The sequence below is a fragment of the Apostichopus japonicus genome, chromosome 12 (genome assembly GCF_037975245.1).
Source record: "Apostichopus japonicus isolate 1M-3 chromosome 12, ASM3797524v1, whole genome shotgun sequence".
Lineage (NCBI taxonomy): Eukaryota > Metazoa > Echinodermata > Holothuroidea > Aspidochirotida > Stichopodidae > Apostichopus > Apostichopus japonicus.
Window position 1 is genome coordinate 32280802 of NC_092572.1, and position 12097 is coordinate 32292898.

At 34.4% G+C, this 12097-nt stretch overlaps 2 protein-coding genes across 3 annotated transcripts in view; one reads left to right on the plus strand and one right to left on the minus strand.

Moving 5' to 3' along the window:
• LOC139977745 (NLR family CARD domain-containing protein 4-like) overlaps positions 1-12097 on the minus strand; it is a 346755-nt gene that overhangs the window by 323940 nt on the left and 10718 nt on the right. The gene's annotated exons all lie outside the window — the stretch shown is intronic.
• LOC139977734 (uncharacterized) overlaps positions 1-12097 on the plus strand; it is a 475642-nt gene that overhangs the window by 43145 nt on the left and 420400 nt on the right. The gene's annotated exons all lie outside the window — the stretch shown is intronic.

Consider the following 12097-nt stretch of genomic DNA (forward strand, 5'->3'; position numbering starts at 1 on the left):
CATAATGTCCTTTCCAATATGATCAATTGTATATCATTATTCACATGAATATTTAACAGTTTAATTCAAGTGGTTTTCCACACTATACTGAAATTTTACATATGTTATCAGAAAAGACTCGTAGATGACCTCGTTCTTTAACATCATAGATGAGCCACTACTTCATCGGCCATGTTAGGTAAGAAGCATTTGCAAAACGACATTTGACCTAATATTCATGTAAAATAGCTCAATTAAATATTATAACTAGGCTAACCATTATGTTTCAATACATGCCAATAATTAATATCAACACAAATGTCCACAAATCATCTGATCATGCACATTTCAGGGTAAAATAGGGATAATTTGACACATTTGTTTACCAGAATAATAACAACATGGGTGCTAAAATATCTGATTGTGACTCATCTGATAAATCTCTCTTGCAAGTTTCCTTCTGTAGTGAGGGTGTGAGATTAAATTTTGAAAAGGAATGGGCTTGAGAAGTTAGCCTATGTTGGCAAAGGCTCTTACTATGCATATCCACCTCCCCCCCCCCCCCAAAACAAAAAACAAAAAAAATGTGAAACACTGACCTGTTCTGTGAATTTTGACAGATTATTTATTATTTATTATTATTTGACAATATGAACTATACAGTGATGTCACTGAACCCCACATGGAATATTGTTGCTTCTGAAAACTAGCTTACTCTAAGATACAGATACATGCAGTAGTCAACAGTATTGTGCCTGGCTAACCATAATTATGATAGGATGGTATACATATATAGCAGACACAGTTGTCAAAGTTCTTGTTATTGAACTTTTTACTGTCTAGCTTGTGACTAATATGCCTAATATACATGATTACAAATTGAAACTCATGGTTTTAGTAAGTGGAATGCTGGAATGAATGATTAAAAGTAAATGGTCCATTCCATTAATTGAGGTTCCAGTTACTGACATTTTATGTGCCATTTTATGTGCCATATAGTCTTCCATATTGTTATGCTTTTAAGCTTTATGGAAGACTTCCCTCCACTTTGTACTTTTGTGGCAAATAAATAAATAAATAAATAAATAAATAAATAAATAAATAAGTAAATAAATAAATAAATAAATAAATAAATAAATAAATAAATAAATAAATAAATAAATAAATAAATAAATAAATAAATAAATAAATAAATAAATAAATAAATAAATAAATAAATAAATAAATAAATAAATAAATAAATAAATAAATAAATAAATAAATAAATAAATAAATAAATAAATAAATAATACTAAAGTCAAACATGGATCCACGATTGATTGAAGGTTTGATAAGACTTCCTGTGATTTAAGCAGATTTTTCTACCTTGCATCGTCTTTGAGGTTCCTGTGATGTATTTTCTTCTCATGGCTCTTTTCCCATATGGTATACTTCCTTACTGTAAGAAATAATATCATATCACATCAAATAGTAGAAGGTACTCAGTACTAGTAAATCACAGTGAAAACTTACAAAAAACACAAACTATTTTGAACTGACGTACAAGTGACCCTTGATACAATCTATACTCTCCTGCACTTCCATGAACAGGCATCTCTACACATGGAAGCACTTTCTATAACTAAAATGTCATGCTTACTATAATTGCCCAAATTCTTGCAAAAGCATTCAGCTTTGACATTATATGATATCACAATGCACAAGTGCTTCATCTGTCCCCACAAAGAGAGACACTGAACAGACACGGACCCATATTTAAGTGATCTCCAGCAGACCACAATAAGAGCTGGGGTGGAGTCTAGAGTAACATCTATTTGCTAGAATTGAATGTACCACAACCACTTTGGGGTTGATTGGTCAAGATGCCCAAACTAACAAAAATTTTGGCATCGGTGGGTAAGAATGAAGTACAACTGGTAGTCTGGTAACCAGTGAGATTTGGCCAAATCTTTATCCTTATATCACTATGTGTAGAGAACCATATGATGGTAAACTATGTTCACAGTGTTTCAAAATAACAATTTCAGAGCACCAGATTGGGATTGAATGTCCATACAACAAACAACCACCAGTCATTGCCTATCAGTTGTTAGCAGTGGAAGACTAAAACCTAATGAGCAGCACTGCTAAAATATACTTTGCATGTGATGAAATGATATGTGATCTAAAAATAATTGAGTAAACATAAAAGGAATTAACATAAATACTTCTATCCCTCCTATATATATATATTGTAGTATAAATTTTGCTTTAATGCAAATGGTAGAGATTGCAGTCCATACCTTTTTGACCCTTTGAAGTGTTGCGACGGTTGCAAACAGGGATATGATCTTCATCTCCATCACTCTCCTCATTAGTTGTTACAGCTAAAATTCAAAGCAGAAGACAGAGCTGGTTTACAGCATTATATAAAACAATATACTGGCAAGATAGTCAGAAATGCATGTTATTTGCTCATATATTTATGATCAATATCAATTTTATGTTTTCATTCCAATATTTAGCAAATATGCCCAATACAGCAGAACTTTGTCATGTGATTGTTTATCAATTGATATGCCATGTCAAGACCAGCTGTTGCACATAGGTGTAAACAGGTAAATCTTACTTTCCTTAACAATGCATTCAGTTTGCTGTAACAATTGAGTGGAATATATGGTGCAATTATAATAGCACCCATACTACCTTGATTTGTCTCCACCTCTCCCCCAGTTTTTTCCAACATGGGTTAGCCATATCCATAACATAACATTCTTCATTCAATTAATTTCCAAATGAATAAAGACATTCCAAATGCAATGATCATGTCACAAGTTGAAATATTTTAATGAAAAGAATATTAAAAATGTGGATAATTCACATTGGAGCTTCATGGTGGAATGTTGGCTTAAGTCAAAAGTAAAGGCAATTGATTCCACTGGTCCAATTTAATGAATAATGATGGTACAATGGCTCATACAAATTCAACGAAGCATTACAGTATGTATCATGTACACAGTAAAAGATGCATGTAGACATACACATGAAAAATGCTTCAGACAAGTGACAGCCTACAGTACAGTATATAATAAATATAGATCTGAAATGCTCTTATTTTAATAATATTCTTTCATACCTGTAAAATTGTGCTTCCCGTTAAGAATACAAAAAGAAATTTTACACTCTAAGATTTTTCTGCAAGTGCATCTTTTTGTTTTTATCAAATCTATTGTGGCCCTTGCTCATACATCTCTGGTCTGTGTAATGTTCCACTGGGACAAGTCCAAATTTTCCAAATCAATTATCAATAACTTTTTAAGTGTGTAGTGTACTTGATATGAACCTGTTGAAAGTTTAAAATATGTTCAGCTATTCAATGTATACTAGGTTGCTGCATGAATATGGAAGAATCTCCTTTGTACTTAACCTATTCTCACATGTCCAAAAAAAAAGGACGGACCGCCTCCAGTTGACTATTCACACCATGCGCATGAATCTGTCTTGAATAGGTCTGTTCATTGTACAAATCAACAAAACACTCATTGCTGCAGGAATATAGCTCTCAAAAGTTATTGTACAAATCTCACAGCCCCACAATGAGACGGACCTACTGTACCACAGGTACAAGTACCATCGATAAACAGCTCTCTAAACCACCATGCAACAGCTCAAACAATTTGTTTGTTTCCTTTTGACAGATGAGATCAAAACCTATGTTCAGTTTTCCCCCTTAACACAGAATCCCACCACGCATACAGCCTCACACAGGTCTAAACAAAAAATAGAAGTTTCAGAGCACAAGTAAAGCAGGTTGGAAGTGAAAGTCCTAATAAAAAAAAAACAATGCTAATTGCCCATTAGGTGTTGTGGGTGGATAAAACTACATGCTTATACCTCTGATAAGTAGTAAAGTTGTAAAGTTCTGTATTTTGTCAGGGAGTGTCACTACTCAACAAGCCCCATAGGGTTTTTAGTACACTTCCTTTCACAGGTTTTGGTTCATATCTCCTATGTTGTTATATCATACTTATGTTATATAAAACAATATAAATGAAATGAAAAAATGAAAGAAGCACTTCAAAAATATAGTTGCTCTAAAAATTACTATATGTGTGAAATAAGAATAAGCAAGTTACAAGGTGTTAGACACATTCATCTACTTCTCTCCTGTATATGTGTACTATTAATTGTGGTTTCAATGCAAATGGCAGAGATTGCAGTCCATACCTTGTTGACCCTTTGAAGTGTTGTGACGTTTGCAAACAGGGACATGATCTTCATCTCCATCACTCTCCTCATTACTTGTTACAGCTAAAATTCAAAGCAGAAGACAGAGCTGGTATAGAGCATTATATAAAACAATATACTGACAAGATAGTCAGAATAACGCATGCTACTTGCTCAAGTTCCTTCAAGACAGTTGAGTAAATATGATGGGTGAAAACAGTAATAGAGGGTAGAGCAGGTAACTATGATAATGGAATTACATGAAAAGCAGGACTGCATTGAAAAGCTATGAAGAAGGAGAGGGACAAACAGTAGTTGAAACTGGTTGGAAAAGCCTTAGGGGTTGAGTTCATTAAATTAAGCACTTCACTTTTATCATGCCATACTCAATGGTATCAATCCTAAAATACAGTATTACAAAATGGGGTCTATGGCCTCAGTTACTCTACCCCATCCTTTTTCCTCATGGTACACCTTTTCCCTCTTCAGAGCTTCCTTGTGGGAAATTAGCTCTCCACAATATTCTACTAGGAACTCCCCTATGATGAACTTCCTATGTGCAATACTCCATAACCTGTAACTACAAAATATGCACTTTACAGTTGGTCAAGTTAATATCATTTTCTGGCCATCATAGTACTCACAATAATATGAGAGTTGATTACAACATGTAATTGACATTTAGGCATTCACAAGTAAAAGCCCTGTCAACCTAATAAATTAATAATTTGGAGACATTCTTGAATCATCTATTGTACCTCCAGGTTTACGGTATAGTTTGTACCCATGCAATATGACATAAACCTACATGAATGACCCATTTTCAATTATTTTTTGTACCTGTACAGGTAGCTGATTTAAAATGATTGTGTGCAACAACAGTTAAATAACTAATGACATAATGTGTTGTCCTACCTAACACTATCAACTACTAGTTTGTACCAAGTAATCTATGTAATATATCATGCTTGCAAAATATTGGAAAGATAAACTATTGGAAGACCTAACGATAGGGCTCATTTGCGATTCAAGACCAACATAAATTTGAGTCTGATGCTAACATAGTGCCCTTCATGTACAGTATTATCATGTTTATAAGCACACATGTAGTACATAGGCTATCTGACTGATTTTAAATTGGTGGCACCACTAATATGAGATTTTGCCATGTACTATATAAATTCTTGTTAAAGTATAGCTTCATACCAAATATTATGCAGATCATTTGCATAGGATCATGCCAAATTAAATTGAAATTTTACATTAAGCCCCACATTAAAGGGAGCAGCTGCACAATGCACATATCTACTACCCCTGACCAACATGTATACATTTACTGCAATACAACATGTTTTAAGCATATATTATTACCATTCACAACACTGTTCGTCAAATACTGTGAATAATTCAAAAAGCTCAACTAACATACACACCAGTGCTGTTGTATTTGAGACAAATTTAGACTCAACAATAAAGTCATCAATAAACTGGACTGAAAATCCCCATTTATCAACTTTGTTAGTACATTAGTGAAAAGCCTTTTTTAATGGCCCCAAACTTCTCTTTACACGACATCTAAGTTGCATCGGTTAGAAAAATATCATAAAATTATAATGCTTTTGCAATAAACATTTCATGGTGCAAGAGCGGATTTAAAACAGCGGAACTACTTTCAAAGCACTGAAACATCCACATAGGCACTAATTTTTACTTTCTGGAGGAATAGACCCAACCATGCACACATCGCCTGACGTTAGGCTACTTCTGGGCTCGGTCTAGCGAAAGGAGGATCACCCAGATCGAATGTTTGGCTCATCGCTTTGATAAGGCGTCATACTGAAGACAACATACTGAAGACAAAAGTTTGAACTTGGCATCAAGATGGCTTAACTTAGTTCAAGACATACCTTTAGTTGCCACCTGAGGCTTGAAGTTAGATTTGCAAAGACAATCATAGGAATATTTTCACTCCCAGAATTGACAACCCTGAGGATCAGAGACCAGACCAGAGCTGATGTTTATTTTTTTACCAGTGGTTTTTAATATTTGTGTAACTTTTTGATGTGCAATTGGCAATTTAACGGGTGAGTGAAACCATGCTGTCTCCATTTTTTTTACTCTCCCCAATGAGATCAAAGCATAACCGTGCCATAAAGTATTATTTTAAGCAAGTGTTGTAATAATATTGTAGGGTAAGTGTATCCTAACCTAGTAATGTTACTCAAAAATTAGGTCCCGATCGAACAACAATTGCATTTATTTTTACTAGGCCCTACAGGTAGTTGCTATCGTATCACTTCCCAATCCCATACTGTGCAGATATATTCTACACTATAGGGCAGCTGGTCAAGTACTGTACCTACATAGCTTCACTGTTTTACCTCTGTTTGCCTGTCCTGCCCCTTCAATCAATTTTCCCCCAGTCCCCCATTCATTAGCCCTTATATTTGTACTTCCCTGTCGCCAACTCCATAGGTTTATTTTTTTCTTGCTAAATTCCACAGTTCACTATTCACTATGCATATCGTAAGCCTGTTTGAACTTCAGAGTTTAAACTACACATGCGCAAAGCCTCAAAACCTGATCCGATATTTACCCTGGGCTCTTTGCAGTGTCTGTAAACAACCAGCTCCACGAAAATTACAGTAGCCCAGGGATAGACAATATCAATAACTTTCTACGAAATATGCATTAAAAAAATCCTTTAAATTTGACAATGCAGGAAGTTCAGTAATTTACCCAGGAACCTGTTTTAAAAATTACCAAATTTATTGTATGCATGGTTCACCACAAATAAGCATATTCTGAAAATTTTAGTTGAATTGCTTCACAACTGGTCTGATTTTCATTGTGAATTGCTTCCCAATGGGTTTGAAATATTCACTAGAAATGCCAGTTGTTGCATCTGTACCTGTACTTAAAGCTCCTCTTTTGCATCAAAAAAAGGTTGGCAGATTAGAAACTAGCAAGGGAAATTGTGAACCCCCTTTAGAGTTGTATATTCAACCTCAATCATTGACAACTAGAGTGATTCAAATGAAAACTAGTCACATTTTTTAACAAGCAGATTTGAGAGCTATGAAATTCATTCAGTTGCACGCACTGATCAAGGTTTTCAACTCAAAATGGGATGTTGAGATTTGCAGCTACAGCAAGGGGCGGGTCCATTCTTTATTAATTTATAATATAAGACTATCATGATATTCCACCCAGTAATGCAATATCTGCCCGAAGTATTTGTTCACAAGCAGAAGATATTTATTGTGTAATGGATTGTTCAGGAATGTTTTGCCAAAACCAAATAGTGGATAAAGTCATGTGTATTATGTGTACAGAAGCAGTTTAAATGGCATAGTTTGTATATAGGTTATAATAAAGGGTTAGCCTGTCATTTTCTATGAGTTACTGTGTATGTACATTACCAAAAATGTTATTTACATGTATGCTTTTAATGAAAAAATATAGGAGTTTCATATTGTAGCTACTGTAGGCCTTTTTCTTCATAATAGTACCAACCATTGGCAAATGTGTTTCACTTTGTAGGAAAGAAATACTTTTTTTGAGATGTGCAGATGAGTTTTTGCATCTCTCAAATGTTTCATATTGATAGGTCAGTATACACCTATTAAAAAACATGTGTAGAATTATTTTGGTGTGATGTAGCATAAAATTTGCAACTTGTGGATTTGGCCAACAATTTACTCAGCGATTAAAGTTAAATTTATAGTGGATATTAGTGAAATTACTAGTGATTGCTCGAAAAGATTGGAGAGTTGCAAGCAAATCTGCCAAACCAGTGGTGACATGTGAATACAAGGGGTTGACAGCACCAAAATTAATGCATGTAACTTTTGACTGCATGTTACTTAAATAGCTTACATGTATGTGTGTGCGCACGTGTGCATGCACACATGTAAGCTATGTGTGCATGTGCATGCAAGTAAAATATTCAGTAATCATCATATCCCGAAATGGCCTACATAAACAAAACCCAGGAGCAACTTTGAAAACACCCTTTTTGTATTTTTCACTTGTGGTGCAGGTAATGATTTGTTTGTGCAGGTAATTTTTGTTTAACCTACATGCACAGGTGCATGTACATTTTTTTTTTTTGTAATTGGAACACTGGTTGACAGTCACCAGTTTATTACACCTCTGTTTATAGCTCCATGATTACACATTCAAGAAAGAAAACAGCCTCAGGTCATACCAATTACAGGTCACTACATCAAACCACTATACATCTGTTGCATTCAATTCAATACCATGAATGCCATAATATATTGACAAATCCCAAGACTTCTAGTCATTAAAGTTACAGTAAATTCATCAAATCTTTGACATGGCAATATGTGCACTTACTCTAAACAATGGCAGTGAGGGCAGATCTCACCATGAAATGTATAAATGTCCCAATGCACCAACTCACATATCCATGAATGTAAACACCTGTTCCAACATGCATGACCATAAACATAATACTTTTTATAGAACAGGTTTAGCAGATGACTCTTTAGTTCTGTTTCTCGATAGACATAAATTTGGCATCCTAATAACCACATCTTAGATAACAATTATTTTACCTCTGTGTGAAAGCATCCGTGACTAAAACAGCTATGTAAATTAGTGTACTGGTTTCATCTTAACAAGTTCTACGTGCTGGGCAGAAGAGCAATAGAGACAGAAATTGCCCTAGGATTGATTACGGATAAAAGATAAAAGTGAATCTGTGTAAGAATGGCACTGTATACTGCGTCGCACAGTGTAGCACAGTGTAACAGGAACTGGAATAGATACTTACAGTTGGAGTAGTTTTATGTGGTTTGAGTTAGTGTTAATATTTACTAACAGCTGTATGCCGTTCTATGCCATATACTGTGTAAGGTGGGAGAGGGAAGGGGAAAGGGTACAACTACTGTACAATGTTCGCTCTACATTAGCAACGTAGGTTTCTGCAGGTTGATATGTACATATGCTTTTACTTTAACCTTTGATTTGGTCCATGACACTTGCATTTAATAATTTATGTGTAGTGGATTATGTGCAAAGACTTGATGCGTCAAGTATAGTAATGCTCACTTTACAGAGACAGCAAATGAATATACTGTTATTAGTGTTCTTTCTGACAAAGTAATCTTGAATTTCAAGGTAATGATTCTCATGTCTGCTTTGGTAGAATACTGTACCTAGTTTTGCAGATACTTTTCTAGGACTTATATTCCGAGAGCACCATTGGTATTCATGTGTAGCCTTACCTATGGAAAATGGTGACATATTTTTAGTGTGTTTCAGAGAACATGAGTCTTGAAAGTAGAATGCATAAATATGCTATTGTTTAAGTGTAAAATACATTTTAAAAATTTAAGGGTTGGAACAGCCCTTTTCCTTTCATTTACATCAAACCTCTCATTGACCAAAAATCTTTCACTTGTATTCTTTTTTATCATATGCTTTTTATATTCATGATGTAAGATCCTTTTATCATGAAATTTGTTTGATGTAACTTTGATGTTTACCTACTTCACAAGTTAAAGAGAAATTTGTTCAAAACTTTCTCAAGGCAAGAGGGATGTTATGAAGTGATATTCTACACCCCCCTCCCATGTACTTTAAGTTCTTATCAAACAAGATTATTTATTCCTTTGCACTATTGACTTTCAACTTTCCCCTTCTAGGGTAGGGTACCTGTACTACAGTTCCCAAAATTATAGATATACTTTAGAAATTGTTCTGTCCATTTCCCAGATGTATACAGTACTGTAAGGAAGGTTCAGACAAGGAAAATCAACTAAAAATTAGGTTAAAGAGTTGTTTTCATTCTCACTTTGTGATATTTGGACCAGCGAAGACTAGAGAATACCCAGAGTTTTTACTGCCTAAAACTGAATGATCTGATCTATTATTTACGTCAATGAGTTTCATTCAATCTGGGATCAAACAATATATGAGAAAACTAATTAATGATAGCCTTTAAACTTTGTTTCTAAACAGATATGCTTGAATTACAAATAAAAGTAAAAAAAAAAAAACCCATAATCAATGCATCTAATCAATGCATATACATACATAAACAGAATAATTTGAATTCGCGCAAGTGAACCCTGCACTACATTAGATCGAAAAAGACGTGCAATTAAACCAAACTAAACATACTAAATTTCTCGTTACTTCTACATAAAATATCAATACAAAAACAACAACTTACTTCTTTGGCAGTATACTAAAATCACACGCTATAATAACTTCAGACTATCAAGCTTTCCTGAGAAAAAACGGTTAATAGTTCTTACAGTAAACAAATCGACCGTGAAGGAATGTCGTAATTGTTTCCTGAGCGTGACCGGAAATTAAATGCTAAAATATGATAAATGAAAAGGTTAAATAGAACTGAAGCGTGCAGTAATCCCGACTGCTCGCAACATCACTCATCAGTGATAAATTTGAAAATGTTCTTTCTGTTCAACTTCAACATTAGGGTATATTGAACCAGTCACTGTTGAGATGCACATCATGTGTCCGTCCAAGCTTTTACAACTTTTGGATTGTTTTTCTTGGGATTTATTATTTCTGGAAAGTTAGTAGAATCAATCAGACATATCAATTCTTTTCTTTCTAAAATGCACACTAAACATCCTTCAAAATAGCCCTCTTACTGACCAACGCGTATGACTCATCACCTGGACCGAAAATCCTGTGGCTCTGTGCGGACAAGTTGGTTGAACTATTCCATTCATCAGAGGGGGTCTTAAACAGTGTTTCTATAATTAGGATTGCATTAGATAAGTTAATTGGTAATTACTTGCTTCAACATTTAATGATGCATATTCTACGGTCATTTTCTTTGAAATAATATTAAGTTCGATATAATATGACGTTTTGAAAGCGAATCTCGGCTGTGGCGTTGTAGGTGAACACTGTGCATTGTGTGGCTGTACCCTATTGCAGAGTACAGGATACACATATTACGTAACGGCGTGCCCACCGAAGAAAGCGTAACTTGTATTTTTCTTAGAAGATATTCGATTGGATTGTACTTGGTCCGATTGAAGATAGTGACCAATGAAAATGAATTTAACATCAATTTAAAGTTATTATATATAAAAAAAAAATACTTCCCAAAACCGTTTGAACTAAATTTGTCAATGAATATTCAAGAGGAAGGTTACGCAAACAAAGTACGGCTATCAAATGGTGATTTTCTTTAGTATTTACTGTGTGTTATCAATGAGGGTTTTGAGTTTGATATTTATTAACCTTGCATCGTAAATCACCCAAGTCCGGTGGAATTTTAAACTGTATTGTTAAGAAAAGAACAGAACTTGAGAGACGACACATTTCTCTGTTTAGTGCAGTTTAAACTAAGTTTTTTCGGTATAAACTTTTCACATTATGGCTGTAGGAAAATGGTCTATATGGTTAAGTCATAGGCCTAAAACTGTGGCGGTCGAACTCAGTTCGCGTGCCGCACAGGGAATGGCACTGAGGAGTTGATATGCTTACAATGGTTGTTATGGGTATGATTTAATGAATTGTTTGTAATCAGTATCTTGAAGTAATTTTACAAAGGACTTTATTGAACTTTTGTATTACAGAAAAAATGATTTGTGTTGTCAATGGAACTCTTTGATCATTTTTTCTTTGAGTGGGACTTCTTGGAGCATTATAATAAATTTCCCCCGCGGGCAGCGATAATGCCATATTTTTCCAAGCTTACAGGTGGCATTTGCCACATAGGCCAATAGTATTGGTGGTATTGTTAACAGGTGATTTGAATTAGTACTTTCAGAGAAATCCCAAGATAAATGTTTTGTTGCAATTAATGACCTTTTTTTTCCATACAAAATGCAGTAGGCACTAGGCCTTTATAATTAGGCTAGTCCAAAATCGGTCAAATAATGAATCATTGTTTATC